Here is a 26,395-nt window from a genome sequence, read left to right as displayed (position 1 = left end):
CTAAAGAAACTCCATAACCTTTGGTTATCACACCCTACCCTCAGCCCTTCCATTCCCCCCAAACATAGGCAACTATCATTCTACCTTCCAACAGGTGTGCCTGTCCTGGATATTTTGTATAAATGGAAGGTTACAATCTGTGGTCTTTTGTGTCTGGCTTCTTTCACTTAGCATAGTGTTTTCAAGTTTCATCCATGTAGCTTGTGTCAGTGCTTCCTTCCTTTTTATGACTGATGGGGAAACAGTGGAAACAGTGTCAGACTTTATTTTGGGGGGCTTTAAAATCACTGCAGATGGTAATTGCAGCCATGAAATTAAAAGACGCTTACTTCTTGGAAGGAAAGTTATGACCAACCTAGATAGCATATTCAAAAGCAGAGACATTATTTTGCCAACAAAGGTCCGTCTAGTCAAGGCTATGGTTTTTCCAGCAGTCATGTATGGATGCGAAAGTTGGACTGTGAAGAAAGCTGAGCGCCAAAGAATTGATCCTTTTGAACTGTGGTGTTGGAGAAGACTCTTGAGAGTCCCTTGGACTGCAAGGAGATCCAACCAGTCCATTCTAAAGGAGATCAGTCCTGGGTGTTCTTTGGAAGGACTGATGCTGAAGCTGAAACTCCAATACTTTGGCCACCTCATGTGAAGAGCTGACTCATTGGAAAAGACTCTGATGCTGGGAGGGATTGGGGGCAGGAGGAGAAGGGGACGACAGAGGATGAGATAGCTGGATGGCATCACCAACGTGAAGGACATGAGTTTGGGTGAACTCTGGGAGTTGGTGATGGACAGGGAGACCAGGCATGCTGCAATTCATGGGGTTGCCAGAGTCGGACACGACTGAGCGATTGAACTGAACTGAATGTTCCATTATATGGATGTAGCATACTCTCTTTATCAAAGGAGGGTTTGAGCAGAGGAATGACCTGATCAGAGTGGCATTTAACACGGCTCACTCCACCTATTGTTTCACGGAGTAGACAATGAAGAATTGTGTCAAATGTTGATTTTAGGGAAACTAAGACAAGCCCCAAGAATTGATCTATAACTGCTCAAATCATTTAATGAACAAATTAGCATAAATAGTGTGACTGTGTATAAACAGGGTTTACATATTTTGAGGGACTTGTTGCATTTCCTTTGAATAATTAAACATGGAATGCAGAAATAATAAAATAGCTAGTAAGAATTTTAAATGAATGTGCACATGTAAAAGTACATGAACAATTGGAGAGTACCATTAATTTTCTAAAAATACTGGTGGTAATGGTTCTTTTGGTACACGTGAAGTTTATTCCTCAGAATAATTATTCGCCTCTAAACATAACTCAGCATTATGGTAATTATCCAAGATTTCGTGCCAGCTTACAGAGAGCTGGCCAAGAGAAAAATTAAATCTTACAAAAAGACACTGTCAATGTCTATGCAGATCAGGTTGCTGGGAGTTCGTTTTATTTGGGGAAGTTCATGTCATTTGAAAGACTTAGAAACTGGATGGAAAAATTGTAAAGTTCTATTGTGGCATTTGTCATCTGGAGCAACGAGGTAACCAACTGGCATCATTAGATCCCGAACTGGCATAAAACACACGTATTGATTGATTCAAGGTTTGGTATAAACACAGGCAATAGTCATTAGGTTATCCAGTTCTGGGTACGAGCAACTTCTGGGGCTTGCAAATCACTGAGTAAGTGAGGGGCAAGGAAAATTAGACAGTAAAAAGGCGAAGCTCGAAAGGTAATTGTCAAAATGCACTCCGCGTTTCCATTGCGGTTCGGTGGGCACGGTGGGAGTGTGGATGAACATTTTGGAAATAAACACTGAAAGCGAAACTTCACCGGCAGGTAAGGCGCAAGTCCGCTCCCCCTGGACTCAAGGAGGCAGGGGCAGTAGTGTTTTCTCCTTGGAACAAGCGGGGCGTGGGGCTGGAGGCGGAGGAGGCGGCGCGGGCCCAACGCTCGCGCCGGCAGGGCCGGGAATTTGGAGAGGATCCCTGGTCGGGCGGCGGCGGCGCGCGGGTGCGCGTGTGAGCGAGCGAGCAGGCGGGCGGGCGAGTGCGCAGAGTATTGGCAGCCGAGGAGTGGAGGCTGGGCGGCTCCGACTCCCTGACGCCAGCGCGACCAGATCAATCCAGGCTCCGGGAGCGAGCGAGCGGGCGAGCGAGCGAGCGAGCGGGCGGGCGGGAGGAGGAAGGAGAGGCCGAGCCGCTGAGCCCGGGCCGAGGCTCGGGGAGGGACCCTGCGAGCGCAGCGCGGCGCAGCGCCCGGCCACCCGGACCGGGGCCGCGGGGGACCCGGCTCGCCCGGCCAACTCGTGCGCCCGCGCGGATGGGCGCGCAGCCAACTCGGTAAAACGAAACAGACCCGAACCCAACTTTCCTCTCCGTCGCGTCCCCGCCCTCCCCTCGGCGCCCCGGTTTTCCAGCGCCGCCGCCGCCGCCTCGGGCTGGGGCGGGCCGGGTGGCCGCGACGGAGCGCGGGGCCGGTAGCGCGGGGCCGGTGGCGCGGGCTGCGGCGGGGAGGGGGTCTCTTCCCCGCGTGGGGCGGATCGGGGGACCCCCACCCCCGCCCATGATGGCGCCTCCCGGCCGCTCTAAAGAAGCAAACCTGCCACCTTTTGCCCTCGGCGCCGGACCAGCCGGGCAGGGCTCGGGCCGCGGTGCCCCTCGCGTCTTTGTTGGGTCTGCGGTGGGGAACCGGGCTCCCGGGCTCCCGGGCTCCCGGCCCTGGCTGCGCCCGGCCCTCCGCTGCCACCCTCCCCCTCCGCCCGTTTCCCTTTCCCTTCCTGCAGCCGGGCCTGGGCGGTCGGCGCGGCCCGCGGGCCCATTGTGTCCCGCGCCGGCCCGGGCGACCCCTGCGGGAGTCGGAGGGCGGCCGCCGGTGCTGCCCTTTCCGCGGAGCCGGGCTCGCGCCAGGGGGACACCCGGTGCCCTGGGTCCCTCCGCGTGCGGGGCGGGTTCCCTCCTCTGCCCCCACCAGCCTCTTGGGGGTCGAGGTCAAGGAAAGTTCGCACCGAAATTCCCTCTAATTTATTCAAAGGTCTGGCGGCGGCGGCGTGTTAATTTTTTTTTTTTCTCTTCCGCCTACCCCCCCTCCCCCCCGCCGAGTCGCAGTGTCGTCTCATTCCTTTCCCTTTCCCGGATTCGATTGCCTCACTGCATGTGTGTTTGTGAGTTCGCGGTGCAACAACTGTTCATTTACTCTGCGCTCGGTCTTTGTTAAGTGTTTCTCGGGGTTGTTGCTGCGGGAAGGTGGGGGTGGTGGGTGTGAAAGAGATGTGGGCTTGTTTTTCTAGTTGATTAATATATATATATATTTATATATGAAGGCTTCCAGGGAGAGCGTTTTCTTGATGTACTTTGGGAAGGGCGGGGGAACCGATGCCTGCAGGATCTTACAACTACAGTAGCTGCGGCTTTTGTTTATTTTGCGGCGCGGACGTTGTTTCCATGCACTTGCAAGATTGCCGGTAAGGCACTTCCCTTTCTGAAAATCCGGGCGCGTCTCCCAACCATCTCCCGAGAAAGCATCGTTGTCGTAAGGGCTGTGACAACCGGCCGCTTGTTTGTTTCCCCTGAGGGTCTCTTGCCGTTGTAGCTGAAGTTTCTTGAGTAGGTGGAATGACACAGAAGTTGCCTGATTTCTCGGTGTGCTGTTCTGCTGCTGAAACTTTGAGCACGCCGCTCAATCGCAGAATGCCTTGATTTCAGAACATTTCTCGCTCTCGTGGCCTGCCGTGGATAGCGTGCTTACATTCAGGAACACAATGAGAAAACTGTTGTCTGCGCTGTGTTGATTTTTCTTGTTTCTGATTACCGCCTGATGCTTTATTGGAGGTAGGAGAGCTGTACTGGAGCCACAATTGAAAAAGAATCAGGCCCGAATCAATGTTCACGGCCCCGCGATTTTTCAGTGGTATAAATATTTTGCATCAGTGTTATTCTGTTGGAGGGGCCAGGCCTGAATATGCTGTAACTGATTTAAGTGTTTGTGCTCTCCTCTCCCTCTGTCCTTCCCATTTGCAGTTATTTGATATTTCTGTGCAGGTGGTGTACATTTGTGCACTATTGCAATTCTTTAGGAAACTGTAACCAGGGTTTGGGAGATGGTTTTCTAGAGGTGGGTGATGCCAAAGCCTCTGGAGGATCCGGGCAGGATCGGGTTTCTTCTGAGGGTAGGGATTTGTCCTTGATTTAGTTTTGACCGCTCCAGCCATAGGTATGTAACGAAATACAATTTTCCTTTTTTCAGTGTCCTTTGGTGTTATACCCCTGAAGAGCTGATGACCTTTGCATTTTAGAGAAGTGACAATTTTTAGGCCATTTAAAATGTTAACTTATACCTCTTGGAATTCAGTTTTCTACTGAGCTCAATGAAGCATTAAAAGGAAGTGTCTCATTTTTCCAAATACATTTATTAGTTGAAAACTAAATTGCAGTTTGTAATTTTGATTTCTAGTAATTCTGGGTTTAATAACTTGGTTAGATTGGAAAAAGAATAAACTTGAGTGTAATTAGATGAGTATATTTAAGCTGCAGTCGCCGCCATAATCAAGGCCAAGTTGTGTGTGTATAAAAGATCTCATTTGTGTAGTCTTACAAGGCTAATGGAGGCATCATTGAGGCTTTATAAATAATGTAAGTTGTGTATAATGTAGAGTCTCCAGAGACGGCACAGAAAGCATCATTACCAGCCTTTTCAACCTGCTTGAGATCTTAAATTGATTTACAGCACTGAACTGGTGCAAAATGATACATCAGGATGACATGGGGTCAGCCTGTAAAAGTCTATGATGTCAGCCTATTAGTTCAGTCATCATAATTAAACCATATTACAGGGGCAGCTGAGCAGGAGTCTGGCGTTATCCTTCAGATATGGGTGGTACATGGATTCTGTTTATAGCGGAAATGCGGAACTGCTGAGGAACTCATATTTCTGGAAGAGAAGAAAGGCTTCCAGAACTCTGAGTTTCTGAAAAGAATTGAAGATAAATTAAGGGATGTTAAGTCTGCGTTAAGTAGCTTTCCATTTGGTAGTGGACAAGCAGATGCTTTGGGGATGCTGATAAGGACCTTTGCAGCTTTGATCCCTGCACTGAATCATGCTTCATGTGATCTTGAATTTAACTTGGCCTTAGGGACCTTCTAAAATATCAGAGGACCACATACTTCGCATCTCTGATCCTTAACATGGAGTTGCACTATACTGATGTATCTGCTGATACGTTATTTCTTGAACTAATCAGTTACCAGGTCTCTATTGAAAACAGACACTAATATTTGAATTGAACATATGAACAGTTCAGGAAAAAAAGATCCTTATTTTTTGCTTAAATTTCTGGCACTCCTTATTCAGTGTATCTGTCATCTGGGGATGACAATCTGGTAGCCATATTGTGCTGTCCAATCTGGTAGCCATAACCACATGTGGGTATTTAAATTGAAATTAATTACAATGAAATAAAAATTCATCTTCCCAGCAGCACTAGCCACATTTCAAATGCTCAGCTAATGTGGCTTGTGGCTACCACATTGCACAAGGTATGCACAGAATGTTCGAATCGTCACAGATGGACAGTGTTGGGCACTGCTCCTCTAGAACCTTCGCCTCTCCTCATCCTTGCTTTCTACTCATCTTTCAGCTGCTACTCTGCCTGTTACGTCTATGGATGAGTTTGTGGGGTCAGAGACAAAGAGCTACATCACTTAATTTTGCTGTTTACTAGTTGCTTTTGTTAAAAAAAGCTTGGAAGTAACCATCGAAGCTGCTGCCTAAAATGAGGTTGACTTTTCTGTGGATCCTATTTATCATTGGTGTCATGGACTCTGATTTGGAGCTTTGGGTAGGAGAAATAATAGTAGCTGATTTCCGCCCCCCACCCCCCGGGTTTTTACCATATCCTTGTCTTTAACGCTCATATCTCATTTAAGCCTCAAAACTTGCCTAAATACTGTTGTCACATTTTACAGATAAGGAAACTGAGTTCAGAGCAATTCATTGTCTTGCCTCAGGCTACGTACCTAGTGGTTATATTCTTCGCAGTGATATGAACAAGGCAGCCTCACTCTAGAGTCTGTCTTTTTTTAACTGTTCTCCCCCTTTTTACTTACTTTTTTAAATGGGAGGGTAATTGCTTTACAGTGTTGTGTTAGTTTGCTGTACAACAATGTGAATCAGCTTTAAGTATATATGGAATCTTTTCTCATAGCTCAGTGGGTAAAGAATCTGAAAGGCAGGAGACCGGGGTTTGATTCCTGAGTCGGGAAGATCCCCTGGAGAAGGAAATGGCAGTCCAGTATTCCTTCCTGGAGAATCCCATGGACAGAGGATTCTGGCAGGCTACAGTCCATGGGGTTGCAAGAATCAGACATGACTTAGCACCTAAACCACCACCATAATATATGCTTCTGTCTTGAGTCTCCCCCCACCCACCCATAGAGCCTCGCTTTTAAATATATTAATATATCTAGAGTACCTAACGCAACATTGTTCTGCTGGGCTTTATTATTCTGGTATAGACATAGCTTTACTGTTATTTTTACGCTTTTAGGCAAATTTGCCTTCTCTTATTGTGCTCTACTGGGTCATCTTCTGTTGTCTTTTAAGTGCTTAAGAAAGGAAACATAATGATCCTACGTATCTAAGCAGAACATAATTGGAGGAATAATTCTGGCATAAAAGTAATGCATTTCAAAGCCAAATTAGTTTTATCTCTGCTTTTCTGGAAACCGGTCACTTTCTTTTCCCTTGCTTTTTTCTTATATAAAAGCACAAACTGATGGTGCTAAAAAAATGTTCCAGTAGTTCTGTTTATCTCATTAAAATTAATCTCCCTTCAGTTGGTAAACACTGCATCTTGAGATGCAAATCGTTCACTGCAAATTCTTTGGAAAACTTTTTTCTTTACATTTAATGTCTACTTTAGTGTAGTCTTGTAGTTTAGCCATTGTTAAATTTGGGTGGGGGGCAGGGCCATCAGGGCTGTTTAAGAAATCTGATGAAACCCTGGATCCTCTGTCTCACTTGCATCCTCTAATCCAAACATGCTTATTTGCTCTGGTAAGCTTGTGTGTACACAAAAGTACCCCAATTGCGTGATATTTCAGGTGAAGGACATCCATGGGCCTGCCTTGCCAAGTGTGCTCATAAACACAGGATTTGTAATTTCCTTTACAAAGAGTAGAGATACTGAGTGTTAAAAACTGCTCGGATGACTTTCTGCTCCAGTTGGTTCCTATCGAGTTGAGTTGAGCGATCGGGCGTCAGGGAGGGACGGCGGACTTGCCTGAAGTCACCAGCCAGTGATTGGAGGAGGGAAGCCCATGCTTGGATCACTCTCACTGTCAAGTTCCCAGGTGTTTGTTTTTTATCCACCATGCCTGCAGTGTTCCTGGGCTTCCCTGGTGGCTAAGATGGTAAAGAATCCGCCTGCAGTGCAGGAGACGCTTTATTCCTGGGTTGGGAAGATCCCCTGGAGGAGGGAATGGCAACCCATTCCAGTATTCTTGCCTGGAGGATCCCATAGACAGAGGAACCTGGTGGGCTACAGTCCACAGGGCCGCAAAGGGTCGGACACAACTGACCAGCTAACACTTTCACAGTGCTCCTGGGGCTTTTGGTCTGATTATATACAGCGTTAATTGGGGAGGGGAGGGAAGAAGCATTATTTGGCACGATACTGACTTTGTGTGCCCAACATTGTTTGAGATGATAAGGGATAAAGTCTGATAGCCTCACAGAGACTTTTTTACACATTAAAATTGATTTTTTTTTGAGAGAAGGAAAAGAAAATGCCTCATTTAATCAATGAAACCTTTCTAGAAAATGGGAGATCCAAGATACAAAGCTCAAATGAAATCAGGCAATTCTGCTATATGAATCTCTTTCAGCTCTCAAAAAAAAAAAAAAAAAAATCACATTTCCCACCAAAAGCTCAAGATTGAGGTATTTAGGGAAGGAGCTGGGGGGTACTAGGGAGAGAATTGGAAGGTCTAAGGAGAAAAGGGATATTTAAATATAAAAATGTAGAGAAATTTGCCATTAGTTATAAAATGACATTGAGGTTGATGAAGTATTCTCTGTTGTACTTCTGTTTGTGGTTTTTCTTTTCTTTTTGAATCGCTGTTATCGGTTTATCGTAAAAGGGTATGTAAGTCAGGAACAGCCAGATGGAAGAGATGCACAGGACAGTACCAGAAAAAGTGCTCCATGCCCTCTGCAGGCACCCCACTCTCATAGCATCTTTTTTTTTTTTTTTTTACCAAGGCTTGCTTATTTATTTGGCAGCATCAGATCTTAGTTGCCACACGTGGGATCTTAGTTGCCACACATGGGATCTTTGTTGTGGCACATGGACTCTCTAGCTGTGGCTTGCGGGCTTAGTTGCTCTGTGGCTTGTGGGATCTTAGTTCCCCAACCAGGAATTGAACCCGCGTCCCCTGCATTGTAAGATGGACTCTTAACCACTGGACCCCTGGGGAAATTCCCTTTAAAAGCGTCTTAATGTGTATTCACCAGCCTGGAGGCTCTGGTCTTAACATTTTGGTACCAAGATGAGCAGGACATGCTTTAATAGCAAATAGAGGCATCTCCGTTTTGCCTTGAACTGAAATCTCTTGACTCTTTATATCCGTTTTCTGTTATTACCTCGTAGTGCAGCTATTCCAGCTAATCTGGTGATCTGTCATCTGATTTGCTCCAAAAATACCTGAAGTATTTTTAATACTTCTTCTGGAGTTACTTTCTTTAAAAAGAAAACAAAAAAAGCTAAGCTAAGTTGCATGAATGTATTTCCTTAAAATCTAAGTCTAATCTTCACTTTGTTGTTCATTATTTTTTTTTTACATTTTAATAATCATTTTATTAGTAACAGAAGAATCTCCACTAGTATTTACATAGTGCAAAAAAAGCTGTTATTACCCCTAAAATGTGATATAGCAGTCATCCTTCATAACAGCAAAAGAACAATAGGAAAATCCCTTCATGTTATAATTGACACTCATTTTGCTAGTTTTAAATTAGAACATTACAATGAAGACCTTAAATTATAAATTGATGTGGTATGTTTAGAAATTAAATTACAAAATAATACAAATCCTTTTAAAGTATAATGTGCCAACAAAGTTTAATTAGGATTCAGGTTTCAGATTAGGCAAACAGTTTGATTCTGTGAAGTATATAAAGTTTGGAAAGAAGAAGGTAGGAGGAAGATAAATTATTTCACAACCTTTTTTTTAAAGATCAAAAAAAGATACAGTGTTTAAACAGATAAGTTAATGTTCTACCTTATTGGCTGCAACATATAGAAAATACTTACTTTTTTTTTTTTTTAAGCAAACTGTGTTCATTATTAAGATAGTGTCAGTTTTAAAGACATACTGCTGATCCTAGGCAAAAAAGTAACATTTACAGCTATTGCTGGCTGACTTGCAGAAGTAGCAGGCCCTGTAGAACATTCATTTGCATAATGAAAACTGTCTTTCAGACGGGAAAAACCAATCTTTAATAAACGGTTCAACTCCAGTAACTGCATCAGGTTTCTAGGCAGATACTGGAAAGTGCAGTATTTGAGCAGTTTAACTTAACATCTTTGTGATTTTTTAATAAGCTAAAATGAGAACTTTAGGGAAGATTCTCTCTTGAAGATAAAGCTTCAGACTACGGTTTGAGGGAGTCCCTGCCTGGCAATTCTCCCAAATCTCTGCTTGGTTTGTGTGCTCAGATAGGAGCCTTATTTAGAACCCAGGTCTATGGTGCGTGGATTGATTACTTAACTAATTTTCTTGAGACAGACAAGCCTGTGTTTCAAGGAACACATACAACATACACAACAGTTATGCATTTATATGCTTTTAACCTCATAATGAAAATACAATTTCACTAATGTCATGTTTACGAAAAGGATGGAGGAGTCTAGCTTTTGATTCAAAAATATATGCATACTTATTTAATGCTTTTTTTGTAGTTTCCTTTTAATTTTAGGGCAGCTATATTGTATTTTTTCCTACAATCTCAAATAGTTAGGGTATAGTTACTCAAAGTATTCATTCATTTTACCTCTCTTTGTCTATCTTTTGTGGTTTCTTTGCGGTGTGCTTTTGCAAAGTTGAAGTATTTCAGACCTCTATAGTTTTTTGTTTTTTTTTTTAGTTTCGAATACCACAAGAGAAAAAGGGAACTAATTATCTTTCAAGTATTATAATTAGGCATTAAATTAAGTCATTATTTAGTTAGCTAAATGCAAGATCTTTTTGTTTTTTTTCAACTGAAAGAGAACATGTCTTTTTAATGGAGGATAAGGGTATGAAATGTCTCCTTACTTGATAATTTTGATGTAGTAATGAGCATATGCTTCACTTAGTCAGCAAATCTATATTAGTTCAGAGTGGCTCAGTAATTAGTGAGAAGACAGAAAAAAGTGAAAAATTGGATGCAACACTGCAAGAGTTGTTACATAGTGTTAATAATATAGGGGTAAGTTGTACAGAGAGCACACATGAGGTCTTCTGTGGTGTGGAAGGACCTGTAGGTTTGCATGGGCCAAAGGATGAGACCTGGGGGCAGAGGAGCGGCTTGGAAGACTGGAGGGAACATAAGCGTTAAGAGAACTTTCTGCCGTGATAGAAATGTTCTGTAACTAACGCTGTTGAGCATTTAAAATATGGCTAGTGCAACTGGGGACTACATTTTTAATTTTCGTTAACTTATGTTTAAATAGCTACCTAATTAACAGTGAGCTCTTTTTTTGGACAGCACAGATCTGGAGGCTAGCATGCAGCTCCAGAGGGTATTCCTACAGGGGGTATTCCTGACAGGGTCCTACAGGGCAGCGGTCCCCAACCATTTTGGCACCAGGGACCAGTTTCATCCAAGACAGTTTTTCCACAGACAGAGGTGGGGGTGGGGAATGGTTTGGGGATGCTTCAAGCACGTTACATTTATTATGCACTATCAGCGTGATGTGCACCTTCTGTTATCATTACATTGTGATATATAGTGAAGTAGTTATACAACTCACCATAGTGCAGAATCAGATCATCAGGCATTAGCTTCTCACAAGGAGCGTGTAGCCGAGATCCCTCACATGCCCAGTTCTCAGTAGGGTTCGCGCTCCTTTGAGAATCTAGTGCCGCCCGCTAATCTGACGGGAGGCGGAGCTCAGGCCGCAACTGGAATGCTGGGGAGCAGCTGTAAATACACATGAAGCTTCCCTCGTTCACCCGCTGCTCGCCGCTCACGTCCTGCTCTGTGGCCCAGTTCTTCACTGTGGGTTGCTGTGCCTGGAGTAGGGGACCCCTGCTGTAGAGTGAGGTAGGAGAGGTGCTCCCCAAGGGGGAATTGGATGGGGATTTGAGGACCTCAGCATGCCTGAATAAGGAAGCATTGGGAAGTCACTGAAGGTGTTTGAACATGCAGTTTGCGCTGGAGAGGGTAAAGCCCATGTGCCAGCAGATTGATAAGAAAGCACTTTGAGTTGTCTCTCTGATGGAGTGGGTTTTGTGAGTGAAAAAAACACTTGGTAGTTATTTGACTATAGAGTAATGGGAAAGAGAGATGTCAGAGATTATGCTTAAGTTTCCAATCTGTGCGTGCATAGATACTTAGTCGTGTCCAGCTCTTTGACTCCATGAACTGTGGCCCTTTGGGCTCCTCTGTCCATGGGATTCTTCAGGCAAGAATACTGGAGTGGGTTGCTGTTTCCTTCTCCAGGGGATCTTCCTGACCCAGGGATCTAACCTGTGTCTTCTGCGTTAGCAGGCAGATTCTTTACCATTGGGTCAACTGGGAAGCCCTTCCAACCTGAGTGGGTAGAAAATTAATAAAGCTTTTACTTAAGAACAGAAAAGAACTGGTTGTGGAAGGAAGGTTGTATGAATGATAAATTAGAACTGACAGGTTGAATGTAACGTGGTGTACCCAAGTATTCTGCAGGCAAGTTAGAGACACATAGCCAAGCTAAAGTCTACGGAGGGGCTCGGAGCTCTCTGTGGGCTCCACGTAGTAAGCTGCTGGGAAGGACAGGGGAACATCTAGGAATGGATGGGCATTTGGGGAGGGTCACGAATGGAGACACTCTTCCGCTGATGCCCGCAGTTAAGAACTAGTAGAAAGGAGAGGGATGTTTGAAGTAGACCAAAGAAGGAACTGGAAGAAAGGTGTGGGGTCAGAGGAGTTAAGCCAGGAAGCCAAAAGGAGAGAGAACCTAGAGGAATCTCTGGGGCGCGTGTTGTATGGTTCAGGGTGAAGGAGAGGAGGTCAGCATTCATCAAGTGAATGCAGCTGAGGTGAAGAGTGCGTATATTAAGAGAAATAGTCTTGTACGCCCTCGAGTGACTTACGTTTCAAAATTGATGAGACTTCTTCATATTTGAAGTGGAAACAGTGTCAGATTTTATTTTTTGGGGGCTCCAAAATCACTGCAGATGGTGACTGCAGCCATGAAATTAAAAGACGCTTACTCCTTGGAAGGAAAGTCATGACCAACCTAGACAGCATATTGAAAAGCAGAGACATTACTTTGCCAACAAAGGTCCATCTAGTCAAGGCTATGGTTTTTCCTGTGGTCATGTATGGATGTGAGAGTTGGACTGTGAAGAAGGCTAAGTGTCGAAGAATTGATGCTTTTGAACTGTGGTGTTGGAGAAGATTCTTGAGAGTCCCTTGGACTGCAAGGAGATCCAACCAGTCCATTCTGAAGGAGATCAGCTCTGGGATTTCTTTGGAAGGAATGATGCTGAAGCTGAAACTCCAGTACTTTGGCCATCTCATGGGAAGAGTTGACTCATTGGAAAAGACTCTGATGCTGGGAGGGATTGGGGGCAGGAGGAGAAGGGGACGACAGAGGATGAGATGGCTGGATGGCATCACTGACTCGATGGACAGGGAGGCCTGGCGTGCTGTGATTCATGGGGTCGAAAAGAGTCGGACACGACTGAGCGACTGCACTGAACTGAACTTCATATTTGAAGGTTGAGGGAAAGAAGTTAATGGACAAAGAACCAGCACAGATGATGGAGTTAGTGATCTGGAGACGGTGACGAAACCACAGTCATGGTAAGGAGGGAGACTGCGGAAGAGTCAGATTGGGGTCCATAGAAGAGAGGGAAGCAGATGGCGGCGCTCATGCCAGCTTGCGCTGGTTTCCCCAGTAGTGGAGGAGATAGGTCAGTCCCTCCACTGGGATAGTGAGCGGGCGTGGAGGATCAGAAAACGGTACTGAAAGTGTGAGAATAATGGAGACATTTGGGAATAACCGTCATCGGTGGCATGCTAGGAAGTCTATGGAGAACTTAAAGTTTGAACAGCCCGGGGAAGCCTGGGGTAAAGCTTGATGTGGCTGTAGAGCGGACTAGTAATTGTTGCTTTTTCATGTTGATACAACTTGGTGGCCTGAAAGTAAGGTTGAAGAGGAATGCTGGCAGAGATGACTCTGGCCTAGGGAGAGCAAACAGGTTAGGAAATGAGGCGTTGGAGTCAGGTCGCCTGGGTTTAAGTCCATGCTCCTAGCATTTACTTACCTTTTTTTTTTTTTTTAAGCTTTGAGAAAGCTACCATTAACTTTTGAATGTCAAGTTTCCTCATCTGAAAAACAGAGACAGTAGTCGCAGCCTCAGGATTGATATAGTAAGATGAGTTATCCTTCCATATTTCATCCAAGATGCTGCTAGTCATAAGATGTTATTTCATATGCTGCTGAGGAAAAAACCATCATGTGGGGACCACATACCATTGATTGTAAATTTTCTGGTTTGAAGCGGGTGCATCTTGCCGTCAGTGACGTAAAGAATACATGAAGGACTTAGCCTGGGACCTGGCACGTAGTGAGCATTCAGAAAATGTTAGTGTTCATTTGTAAGAGGCAATGTGATTTTGGAGTCTAGAATGTTAACGAGAGCAATATCGAATCCAGTCTAGATAAGGGGTCACAGGTTCTAAGGCATCTAATGCATTAAATGAATTGAAAAGGGTTAAGCAATGAGAATCCCAATAAATGAAATTGTAAAATATCAGGTTTGGGAATTTGTAGAGCACGTGTTTCCCTGACAATTCCAGATAAATCTTTTTAAGAAAAGTATAGTAATTGAATTAAGCAAAGAATCTCCTTTGATGATTATTAAAAGCTGTTTAAGTTGCCCAGAGCTTTTAAAAGTATTCTGAATTTATCTTTGTGCTTTTCTTACAGTGTTCATCAGTGTTAAAAAAATTTTTTTTTGAATCAGAGAATACATACTCAGTGCAGAAAACTTCTGGCATGGATTCTTGTCATAATGTCAGAATGGAAGGAGGGGATTGATTCTTGATAGTCATTGATTAAGTGAATTGATTGTCATTTTCAAAAGATAGTGGAAGGGTAGTATTAATAGCTACCTATAGAGCTCTTCTTTCTCATCATGGCTTCAAAGGCAGAAACCATAAAGGAAAAGTTTATACATTGAACATCTGTGTGACCAAGCACACATTCATGAATGAGCACACACAAAAACACAACCTTTCAAATCTGCAGCAAGTTACTTTTCTTTGTAAGAAACGTTTTAAATCAATAGGAAATAGACCCCTGCAGAAAATTGGTACATGTATCCAGAGAGTATCATACCAAGTCAAGTCAGACAGACAAAGACAAATATCATAGGATGTTATTTATATGTGGAATCTAAGAACATAATACAGTGGCCTTAACTGCAGAAGAGAAACAGACTCACAGACAGAAAATAAACTTATGGTTTCCAAAGGGGAAAGTGAGGGAGGGATAAATTAGCGATTTGGGGTTAACAGATACACACTACTGTATATAAAATAATCAGCAGGGGCCCACTGTATAGCACGGGGAGCTGTATTTAATATCTTGGTATAGTTCGTACTGGTTTGTTGCTGTTCAGTCTCTAAATCATGTCTGACACTTGTGACCCCATGGACGGCAGCACACCAGGCTTCCCCGTCCTTCACTATCTCCCAGAGTTTGCTCAGATTCACATCCATTGAGTTGGTGATACTATCTAACCATCTCAACCTCTGCTGTCCTCTTTGCCAGTGAGTTGGCTCTTAGCAGACTGTAGTCGGCCAGGCTTCTCTGTCCGTGGAATTCTCCGGGCAAAAGTACTCCGGGCAAAAGGGAGTGGGTAGCCATTCCCTTCTCCAGGGGATCTTCCCGATCCAGGGATTGAACCCAGGTCTCCTGCATTGCAGGTGGATTCATTACCATCTGAGCCACCGGGGAAGCCCAGTTTATAATGGAAAAGAATCTAAAAAGAATATAATCAAAATAATTCTGCTGTACACCTGAAACACTATTAACTAACTATGCCTCAATAAAAAGATAAATAAATTCTGATAAAGTTGGTAAAGGGCATGAGCAAGCAATTCACAGACAAATGCAAACTAATAGCATGAGATGTTCTGCTGTGTCCTGGATGAGACTCTTCATTGGAATGGGGACAGCGTCTTCTCTTTTACTTGACGGTATCATTCTTGTGGACCAGGAAGGATCAGTCTGGGGAAACTGCGCTTTTCTCACTGAAGGAAAGGAAGCCAAAATTTTCCTGCCCCCTGAGAGAAGCAGGAGTACAAAGAGGTACCTGATAAATCTAGGTTGGCGTTTTAAGAGACAAGTCAGCTCCATCCCATTTCCTTAATGTTGCCCCACGCCCCTCATGACTTCGGGCTCGGAGTCTCCTTGTTAGCACGTGAGGTGTTCCCAGCACTTCGGGGCTGCCAGTTCCAGGCAGTTTCTCAGTCAGCTGGCATGATCAGTGCACCTTAAGGATGCCAGTGCTTCATAGAGCATAGCGAGATGGGCCTTTCTCTCCCCGCTGAGTCGTGGTATTAGATTTGATTCATTACAGTGTCTTCTTTTTCATGAGAGACACAGCGATGGTCTTGAAACATGGTTGTGATTATTGAGCTAGACTGGCTCATAAGGTATTAAAAATAACAAGTTCCCTCACATAGTAAAGCCTTGTATAAAGTGAAAAAAATTTCAAGTTAGGCATCAGCATTTAATTGTCTCTTAAAGGTAATACTGTAAGTCTCCTACATACAAACAGGTTCTGAGAGCCCATTCGTAAGTCCAGCTTGTTGGTAAGTCGGACAAAGTTAGCCTAGGTAGACCCAACTGACACAATCGGCTGTATAGTAGTACTGTACTGTAATAGATTTATAATACCTTTCACATAAATAATACATTAAAAACATAATAAAGGAACCATTTTTAATCTTAGAGTACTTTGAAAAGTCCAGTAGTAAGGTACAACAGCTGACATGCAGGGGAACACTTGCATCTTGAATGTCCGCAGCTTGAAGGTTCGTGTGTAGGGGACTTACTATAGTTAAGATTGTGGGTGTAAGAAAGGCTTTTCATGTGACACCAGTTGGTGGTGGGGTCTTTACCTAACTGAAGTACACTCAGTCTTATCTCAGCATTCAGTTTTTACCCGGCCGCTGGACAGAAGAGAATTTGTTGGCATCTTCTGCCCCACCATCTCCTTTCTTTTAAAATGATCTGCAAATATTTCAGCATTTGGCAGGGGGCGGGGAGGCTTTTGAATCTCACCTACAGGCTTACCCCTGGGCCTGTTGCCTTTCCTCTTCATTCCTAAGTCCTTTTGGGGGTTGGTGACTCAGAGCAGGGGGCTTGAATAGGTAAGCATTAGGCAGGCACATCCCTCAGACTCTTTAAACGAAGTTGGGAAGAGCCATGCCGGCACCGAGACTTTTGATTTTATCAAAGTGTGTCTTTAATTTTATGGGAAGCCTTGCAAAGGGAGTGGTAACGCTGCAGTGAGTGTCTCTGTAGGAATTACACCTTCAGCCCTCTGCCGTCCCATCTGTTAGAGCTTCCTGTTGTGCTGTGTCCGTTGCTGGCTTTGCAGTCTGGTATAATTAATAACAACCTCTTTCTTTCCCCAGTGTTCGTGTTGTGTGCTCAGGACTTCTATTCAGTTTGTTCAAGCTCGAGAGAACGTTTGATTCGTTTCAAATGGTCGTCTGTTAAACTGTGAACAAAATTAACTTGATTATCGTTGAAATGATCAGCATTCAAACCGTGTTGATAGCGTTTATTTGCATGGAAACGCTGAAGACTTCTGTCTTGTCACGCTGTGCGCGCTGAGATATTGATCTGTAGTCCAGGAAAGCCTCCTTTAAAAATAGGTGCACCCTCACTGAATGGTTCTGCTTTTTGTTGAGCCGGTGTTAATCGATTCTGCAAGTATTTCACACGTCCAGCACTGAGTTCTGTCTCGGGGAGGGAGAGAGCAGCATCTCAGTCAGTGTTTTCCCTGCAGAAGCAGTCTTAACTACCGATAAGAGGAGACTATGATTCTTTGGTGGCTCAGAGGGTAAAGAGTCTGCCTGCAATGCAGGAGACCCAGGTTCCATCCCTGGGTTGGGAAGATCCCCTCGAGAAGAAAATGGCAACCCACTCCCGTATTCTTGCCTGGGAAATCCCATGGATGGAGGAACCTGGCGGACTACAGTCCATAGGGTTGCAATGAGTCAGACACGACTGAGCGACTTCACTTTCACTTCATGATCATACAAAAAGTTGAATAACAAGCCATCATTATTCATGTTATTGTATCTTTGAGGGTGTAACTCCAGTAATTGGGAAGGCCTTTTAGAATCAAGGGATTGGAAAGAAATTGGATGCAGTTGATAGAACTCCTGTGTCCTGCCCACTTCCAGCTTAGTGGATGGATTCTTTCAGCAAGTTTTTGAGAGTCTTTTATTTGTACTTCTGTTGTTAGTGTCTCTCTTAGCTTGATAAAGTTGACATAAGGAGTCATAAATGTAGGATTTGCACCAAGAGCTTGTAACTTTGGGGAAAACATAAACCTTGTGTAGTTCGCTTCTGTTTTAATAACTTTTATTAGTGTTATCTTAAAAGAGAATGGCCACCCACTCCAGTATTCTCACCTGGAGAATTCCATGGACAGAGGAGCCTGGCGGGCTACAGCTCATGTGGGTTGCAAAGAGTTGGACACGATGGAGCGACTGACAGTTTCACTTCACTTTCATTCAGCTTATAGACTGTGTTCCTTGAGGGTATGTGGACCGTGTCTTTATGATTTTTGTGTTAGCCCAGTGATTCTCACTTTGCATATCAGAATCCTGTGAAGGACAGCCACTGCACAAACACCAGGGCCCATCCCAGGGGGTCTGATTTGGGGGTTAGGGTAGGGAGGGTTTAAAAAAAGCATCACAGATGAGTTTCAACTTAAAGCAGCATTAAGAATTGTCGGCTTGACACATGGTAGTTTTGAGTGAATTTTTTCATTTTGATGTCTTTAAATACGTGTCAGGAAATAGGACCTGTGGCGTGTTGTAGGTCCCTTGTGAGTACGAACGATGTCTTGATACCCAGCAGTGCTAGGTGCCGGGTAATACCTATCCTTGGTGCTCCATGCTCCCCAGGCAGTTCTGAGGGTTACTGTTTTCCACCCCCTTTTTTCCTCTGAGGAGAAAAGAGAATTATGTGTCTTTGAAAGCTTCCCCTTTTCCCTTCTTGAAGGAATCAGCAATTCCTTGTGTGCTGGAGTCTAGAGGTGAGGGCTCATAAAGACAGCGGTTGGGACCCGAGGCCCCAGGAGCTCACAAAGAGGAGAGGAGTGTTAGAGGAGAGCAGAGGCCGTCCGCGGAGTTAGTCTGGAGGAGAGCGGAGGCCGTCCGCGGAGTCCGTCCGGAGGAGAGCGGAGGGCGTCCGCGGAGGCCGTCCGCAGGAGAGCCGAGGCCGCACGAGCGCTTGGGCGTTCACAGCTGTGGGGAGGGCAGGGCTGTTACCACCAGCGTCTCATGGGCAGAGGCCAGGGATGTGGCCCGAGGGTGAGAAACCCTGGACCAGGGGAGAACCAAGGGGACCAGGAGGCCGATGGGACCCAGAAGTGGTTGTGTCCCTGACCGCTGTTGCTGCCACACCTGTCTGCTGTTGGCTGTGTCCTTATCCCCTCCCCCAGATCCTCCAGAGTTGAGAGTGCGGTGTTTTGCCCCTCTCTCTAGATAGCATTGTGACTGCCATCTGTGTATGAGCCATTAAAATGAATATCTTAGTATTTTCTAGAATAAAATGTGATAGTTGGCAGAGTCCTTTAATTATTTTCCATCTCTACATTTACTTGAATGGAACAGTGTTAACCTCATGAAAAAAAAAAGAGCCAGTAACTTTTGTTCTGTTTTGTGTATATTTTCAGTAAAGGACCTGAAGTAAAACTGGAAGAAAGCATTAAAAAAAAAAATTTAGTCAATCTCTGAGAAAATCAGAATGAAAGACTTTACAATCTTAACAGAGGCTGGCTACTAAAAACTTATTTTTTTAATGTTATTTCTTAGTAAGTTAAAGTTGCTCAGTCCTGTCCAACTCTTTATGACCCCACGGACTATACAATCCTGGAATGAATGGGTAGCCTTTCCCTTCTCCAGGCGATCTTCCCAACCCAAGGATTAAACCCAGGTCTCCTGCATTGCAGGCGAATCCTTTACCAGCTGAGCTACCAAGGAAGCCTAAGATTACTGGAATGGGTAGCCTGTCCGTTCTTCAGCAGATCTTCCCGACCCAGGAATCAAACCAGGGTCTCCTGCATTGTAGGTAGATTCTTTACCCGCTGAGCTACCAGGGAAGCCCAAGTTATTTCTTAGAGCATCATTTATAAAGGAAAGGTTTGAAATAGCCCAAGTGTTTCCCTTTTAGGAGTGGATAAGAAAATACAGCCTGTACTTCTTCTTTTTTAAAAAAGAAAAAACCTTGAAAAGTTCTGGAGATGATGATTGTGATGGTTGCATAATGGTGTGAACATACTTAATGCTACTAAAGTGCACATTTAAAATGGTTAAAATGAAAATGTATGTTTCGTATATTTTCACACAATAAAAAAGTGCCATATGAAAGAGAAAAAAAAGACTACACAGTAATTGGTAAAAATAAACTAGATTTAAAAAAGAGAATAATCAGTGAGAATGTAAAGAAAATGAATTTCTTAAGAGGAGTTTAATTGTAATGTTCCGCAGACTCATCACAAGAAAAGAATATTAATACTCAAACACATAACGTGGGCTGTTAGTGTGAAGTAATAGTGCTAATTGCCTTGTGTCTTTGTTGAGTTACAACTTCTTATCCCTATTTTAGGCTCTTTAGATGAAAATGGACTTCATCTCGTACTTGCTGCCCTGGTAAAACTCTTGGTTTTTCCATGTTCTAGGAAAGTGGCAAGATACCAAGAAGGAAGACAACACCAAAAACAAAAGTTGGGGTGGGAAGGAGCTAGAGGGATTAAAATAAAACTGTAAGCAAATCCTTGCTTGTCTCATGCATCCTTTATGCATGAGACAAAGGAGGAGGTTATTCAGGAGAAGCAGGATGGTGGAGGGGGTGCCTTGGCAAGCCCTTAACCTTTCTGCACTTTGGTTTCATCATCTCTGAAACAGTGTTTACGTCATGGGATTCCTGTAAGGATTAAGAGAGTTAATAGGTATAAGTGCTTGGAACACTGCTTGGTGCTTCATTGTGGTGGTGGTGGTGGTGGTGGTGGTGATAGCAGAAGGCTTTTCTTGCTCTCTCTGAATACTTGAGCTGTGTTGGAAATTGACGGCGACCATGGATACACTCTTGCCTGATGTTTCCCATAGAACCACTGGCTTGACAGCCCTTTGAAGTGGGTGGTGAGAGTTTATGGAGTCCTCGAACTGGGATATTTCAGATATTCTGTAAAGACTGCTGCCAGTAGGATGAATTTCGAGAGGAGGACTAGAGTGATTTCTGTGACGGAATAGGTTTTTAAGTTTTTATAATAAAACCATAGTTAACTCTCTCATCTATATATTTTCCACAGCAATATTAGAATTTTGAACGGGCATTTCTTTAGAATTTGCTATGTTCTCAAGAGTATAGAATAGTGTTATGATTAGTGTAATAAGCAGAATATGCTAAGGAATGAAAAACTTCTTAGACAAAAGTATAATACATATTTGAGAAGTAATGGTTAATTTTTATTAAGGCTGCTTTGGATTATCCATTCTACAGTTCATCCCCACTAATGCACGTGGTTGATAGCTTAAACTCGTTTGGATTTCTGCATCAGGATAGGTAACAGAAAGCCTGGGGTGCACAGGAGATGGAGTCGTGGTGAAGAAATGGCACAGGTTTTTGTCCACCCTCCCTTAGATAATCACAGAGCCTGAAGACGTCCTGTGACTCTCGCCGCAGTCAGCCTGATGGCGTGGCTCTTCCACCCTCCACGCCTCCCCTCCACTTAGCAACTGTGAGCTTGGTGGTGCTGGGAACTGTAGCCTGCCCAGTTTTCTTCTACTGTACCTTTATGTAAGCCCTTACAAAATTTTTCAGTTAAATAGTGAATTAGTGGAGAGTAAAGTTGCTTAGAAAGTTGAACATACGGAGGAGGAGAACTTGCATTCGGAAGCCTTCCAAGTGCACTTTGTTTACTGGGCTTTTCCATCCCCACTGGTAAATACCTGACTCTGGGGAGGCTAACAGGTAGAACTGGACTAAACAACTGACCTGAGGCGAAAGAGGTCTAGGTTTGGGGTACAGGTCTCACCTCATTCTGTAGGTGACCCCTGCTCGTACCCACGGCATCATTTCCCTAACCCGATGAAAGACAAGCGCTTCTGCTGCTTTTTTGCCCTTAGCTGGAGGGAGCTCTTGCTGAAGGGTAAAGCGGGCGGCCGTTCTTTGCTCAGTTTCTCCTCCTGAAGGCCTGTTAGTCCAGCTTGGGTTTTTGGCAGGTTGAAAACAAGATGTCATTGATTGTGAAGCGGAGTGAAATCTGGCTGATCTCCATGTTTGTTTCAGCGGTTATGTAAACTTAGATTTTGAGGAGTTATTTTATTCTTCCAAATAACAGATTAACATACTGGGAAAGGACAGGACCGAATTGCTTTTGAGGTATCTGATTAATACAGAACATTTCTTTGGTAAAAAAAATTCATGCATTGAAAAATGTGAAGGATATTTGAATTATTAATGGAAGGGGACTGGAATGGGGAGGAAACTTATTTTTTGTTATAATATGCCATTTTGTAAAATTGAGTTTTTTGATCATGTGGTTGAACTGCTTAATAAAACAGTACATTCCCATCAAATATCCTGTTCATCCAGAATTAGGTCATATATCCCAAATCCATATATAGGAATACATTTCTGTGAAAATCCTAGTTCAGTGATAATTCTGTTCTATACAGAAACACTTTCAATGTTTTTTTTTTTCTTTATAAAAATATAAATCTTGCCACCTGTTAGTCATAATATTGTCTTCTGGGGCCATGTAGAACAAATCTCTTAACCTGCTTTCAGTTTTTATTTGTTTTTATTATTGGGGTTTTAAAATTGGAAACAGTTATTGGTTGTAAGTAAAAATGGTCTGCTCACCTCCTCTCCTCTCCACCAGCTCACTCCGTAAAGTAACTGCTTGTTCAGATTTGTTTCTTTCCTGGCTTTTCAAGGTACACGTATATTTCACATGTACAGGTTTTGTTTCTATTCGAGTTTTTAAAATGAGATTGTACTGTGTGTAGTGTTCTGCAGCTTTTTTTTTAACTGAACAATTAGCATGTGGTTTTTTTTTTCCATGTTAGACATGAAAGGCTGTCCTCCCCCTACTTTTTTAACGGTTAATATCATTGTCGGGTGTACTATAAGTTAATCATTCCCTTATTGTTAGACCTCTGGGTTATTTAGTACGTGAGTGGTCTTGAACGTAGATCATGCTCATCTGAGGATGCCGCTTCCCTGGGAGCTGTTTCTCTGGCTGTTCCCTCATAACCCTCATACCACAGGGTCTACAGGAGTGGGGGTCTCCGCACTGCCCCCTTCAGACGGTTCTTCCAGCATCCTCCATAGAAACACCCAGCTTTGACTGTCACGTCAGACTGTGCCACGCTTCCCCTCCTTATTATTCACTCCCCATCCTCCACCCTCATCACTGCAGGATTTCTGTTCTTATTCCCAACATTGGGGCTACCTCAGTGGCTCAGACAGTAAAGAATCTGCCTGCGGTGTGGGAGACACAGGAGACATGGGCTTGATCCCTGGGTCAGGAAGATCCCCTGGAGAAGGAAGTGGCAACCCACTCCAGTATTCTTGCCTGGAGAATCCCATGGACAGAGGAGCCTGGTGGGCTACAGTCCATGGAGTCACACAGAGTCAGACACGACTGAGCGACACACACACACACACACACACACTCTCTCTCTCTCTCTCTCTCTCTCCCCCCATCTCTCCCCGTCTCCCCTTCCTTTCTACCTCCCATGATCATTCTTGAGAGAAGCCTGCTGGGCTTCAGTTCCTGGGGTCGCAGAATCAGACATGACTGACTCACACACACCTACTCCCTTTCTACCTCCCATTATCATTCTTGAGCTACTTCTTTGGTGACCTTTGACTCCACCTCAGGTACGCCATCTCATAGGGCTGTGATACGGGATTTTAACAGGTCCCAGAATTAAAAATTAAACAGACATCACCAACTTTGTGGTTAAGTATTTTCTTCATAAAATGTATTTGTTCATAGCCATAACTTCAGAATGTGTTAGTCATTCAGTCATATGACTCCATGGACTGTATAGCTCTCCAGGCTCCCCGGTCCATGGGATTTCCCAGGCAAGAATACTGGAGTCGGTTGCCATTTCCTCTTCCAGGGGATCTTCATGACCCAGGGATTGAACCCCAACCTTCTGCATCCCAGGCAGATTCTTTACCATTTGAGCCACCACAGCAGCTAAGGTCTGACCATTTCTGCTGGACTGATCCAAACCTTTATCATCTTGAACTGCAACAACTGCTGTAGCTTCCTCACTGGTCTCCGTACTCCCTCCTACTCTGCCACGCCTCTTCCTCCTGCTCCCCCACCTTTCAGCCTGTTCTCAGCCCAGCCACACCATAGTCACCCCAGGAAGCTGGCGGTGGGACCACACTGGCATCTCTGCTCCCAGCGCAGTTGAGAGGGAAAAAAGCTCCAGAGTCCTGTGGCTTTGCTGTCTGCTCCTCTCCCTTCCCTCTCTCCACCTGGGCCATGCTGGACTCTGTGCTGCCCTGGGATCATTTCAGGCACATTCTTGCCTCTTGGCCTCTGCTCTTCCTTGCCCCCCCTCTGCTTGCCATGTACATCCTCAGACTGGCTCCATCCCGCACCTTTTTAGGCTTCTGTTGGAAGATCACCTTCTCAGTGAGGTGACCTGACCACTAGAATGTAGGTCTCAGGAAGGCATGAACTTTTTTATTTAAACTGTTTTTTTCCCTCTTATTCAGTGCTGTGTCCCCGTGCTTAGAATAGTGTCTAATAAAGGGGGCCCGGTTTGATTCCTGGCCAGGGAACCAGATCCTGTATGCCGCAACTAAGACCTGGAGCAACCAAATAAATATTAAAAAAAAAAAAAAAGAATAGTATCTAATACATTCTGGGAGTTTGTCAAATGAGCTAAATGACTGCAGTGGTTATCAGCTTTTCTTTTTATCATTTTCTTTGTACAAAGTTCAAACTTCACTGGACAGACAAAAACTAAGACACAAACTTTTGTTTGTGTAAACAGAATATTGAAATTAGCTTACTGTGAACCCACTCTGTAAATGTGTTACATTTCTCAGCATGTTAGAATTTTCAGATCAATTTTATGTATTCCTATTTAAGGCTGGTAACAAACCCAGTGGGGTAGGTGGTGAAATCAAAATTTCACGGAAAAGCAAATTGAGGCTCAGAGGTGTTTTATTCAAAGAGCAGCTGCTAAGTGGAAAGCTTCCCTTTAGACCTGCCTTTTTTCATTCCAAGTGAAGCTCCTGTTTTCTCACTTAGAAACGTCTTAAAATGACAGAAACGTGGTGAGGATCTGATCTGAAAGTCTGGAGACTGGGTCTTGATTTCTCCCGCTGGATTTTGGCCCTGCCTTTTGCTTCTGCTTCGCAAGCACATGAAATCAGTGGTTCGCTTTAAAATTCCTGACTATGACAGAGCAACAAGTTTTATTTCTCTCACCTGTGGAGGAAGTGGCCTCCACCCAGTTTTACTGAATTAGGAGGGAAGTGATTTTTTCAAGTGATAAAAAGAAATAAAATTCCACGTTCTTCCCAGAGGAGGAGTTAACAATTGGGAGAGTGGCGTGAGACCACATGTTGGTTTGTAAAAGGATATAACTTGTAAAGATGTTTCCTTTGATGCCTGTGATGAATATGGATGTGTTTCCCTTTTAGAGGGTTCTGATTAAATGACTCAATTAAGAGCAGAGCTGGAGGATCTAAATATAGGGAGAGGGCTCAGGCGGCCCTGCCTTGCGTATGTCACTCACCCCTACAGATGTGCGTGTTTGTGGTCATAAACAGCACCTGTGAGATCGCTGGAGAAGGAGCAACGTTCCAAAACCTGAAATACAGCAGGGTTGGTGGGTTTTTTTTTTTTTTTTTTTTTTAAGTACAAAGGATAGTTTTTTTCCACCTCTGGCCTATTCCGTTTTCATCTGTGAATTTAGTATTTGAATTCCTTACTGTTTTAACCTGATGAATAGACTTCAGTATCTGTTCTGGTTTAAATTGTAGATCTACCGCTTACTAGAAAACGATCTGGAAAAAGTTACTTAACCCCTGACCCTTAGGTTTATTAGTAAAATGGAGATAATGATATGCATCTTGAAAAGTTGGTATAAAAGGTCAACATGAGTGTAAAAACTACCAATACAATCCTTCCATAGGGTAATAGCCCAACTAAAATAGTTTCTTCCATTTGTTAATGATTGAATCATTCATAACTGGTCACTTAATGGAAATTTACCACATTTAGCACTCTTTGCAAGCTGTAAAATTGCTCTTTTATGATAACTTAAAACACTCAAAAGAATTTTTTTCTAAGAGACAACTACTGCAGACCTTTTCCTCTTATAGACAGACAGTGAAGTTTGAAAATGCCTCTGCTCTTCCGTCTCCAGTGTTTGAGGCGTAAGCAGTTGCAAGCCAGTAACTCTACAGTTCTTGAGTTGAGGTGACTACAGATGAGATTTATCAGAGTGAGGTCTTTCAGTTCAGTTCAGTCGCTCAGTCGTGTCCGACTCTCTGCGACGCCATGAATTGCAGCACGCCAGGCCTCCCTGTCCATCACCAACTCCCGGAGTTCACCCAGACTCATGTCCGTCGAGTCGGTGATGCCATCCAGCCATCTCATCCTCTGTCATCCCCTTCTCCTCCTGTCCCCAATCCCTCCCAGCATCAGAGTCTTTTTCCAATGAGTCAACTCTTCTCATGATGTGGCCAAAGTATTGGAATTTCAGCTTTAGCATCAGTCCTTCCAATGAACATCCAGGACTGATCTCCTTTAGAATGGGCTAGTTGGATCTCCTTGCAGTCCAAGGGACTCTCAAGAGTCTTCTCCAACACCACAGTTCAAAAGCATCAGTTCTTCAGTGCTTTCTTCACA

General features: G+C 44.0%; 1 protein-coding gene across 12 annotated transcripts in view; it reads left to right on the top strand.

Annotated features, from left to right (window-relative positions):
• The first annotated feature begins 1,647 nt into the window (after window positions 1-1,647).
• Window positions 1,648-26,395, top strand: part of SMAD1 (SMAD family member 1) — an 83,581-nt gene continuing 58,833 nt past the window's right edge. For 3 of the 12 annotated variants that reach the window (XM_086346515.1, XM_086346516.1, XM_086346521.1), the window contains exon 1: window positions 2,120-2,344. The gene's annotated coding sequence lies outside the window, so the exon portion shown is untranslated. Of the gene's footprint in view, window positions 1,842-2,119; window positions 2,345-2,905; window positions 3,036-3,063; window positions 3,466-3,497; window positions 3,833-11,196; window positions 11,307-11,593; window positions 25,371-26,395 lie in introns of those variants that run through there. The other 9 variants (XM_086346517.1, XM_086346522.1, XM_086346532.1 and 6 more) reach the window with 8 other exon arrangements.

This window comes from Bos grunniens, chromosome 17 (assembly GCF_055505025.1).
Source record: "Bos grunniens cultivar Pamir isolate PY7600 chromosome 17, Bosgru_T2T1.0, whole genome shotgun sequence".
Taxonomy (NCBI): Eukaryota; Metazoa; Chordata; class Mammalia; order Artiodactyla; family Bovidae; genus Bos; species Bos grunniens.
This window is presented reverse-complemented; position numbering and strand designations above follow the sequence as displayed.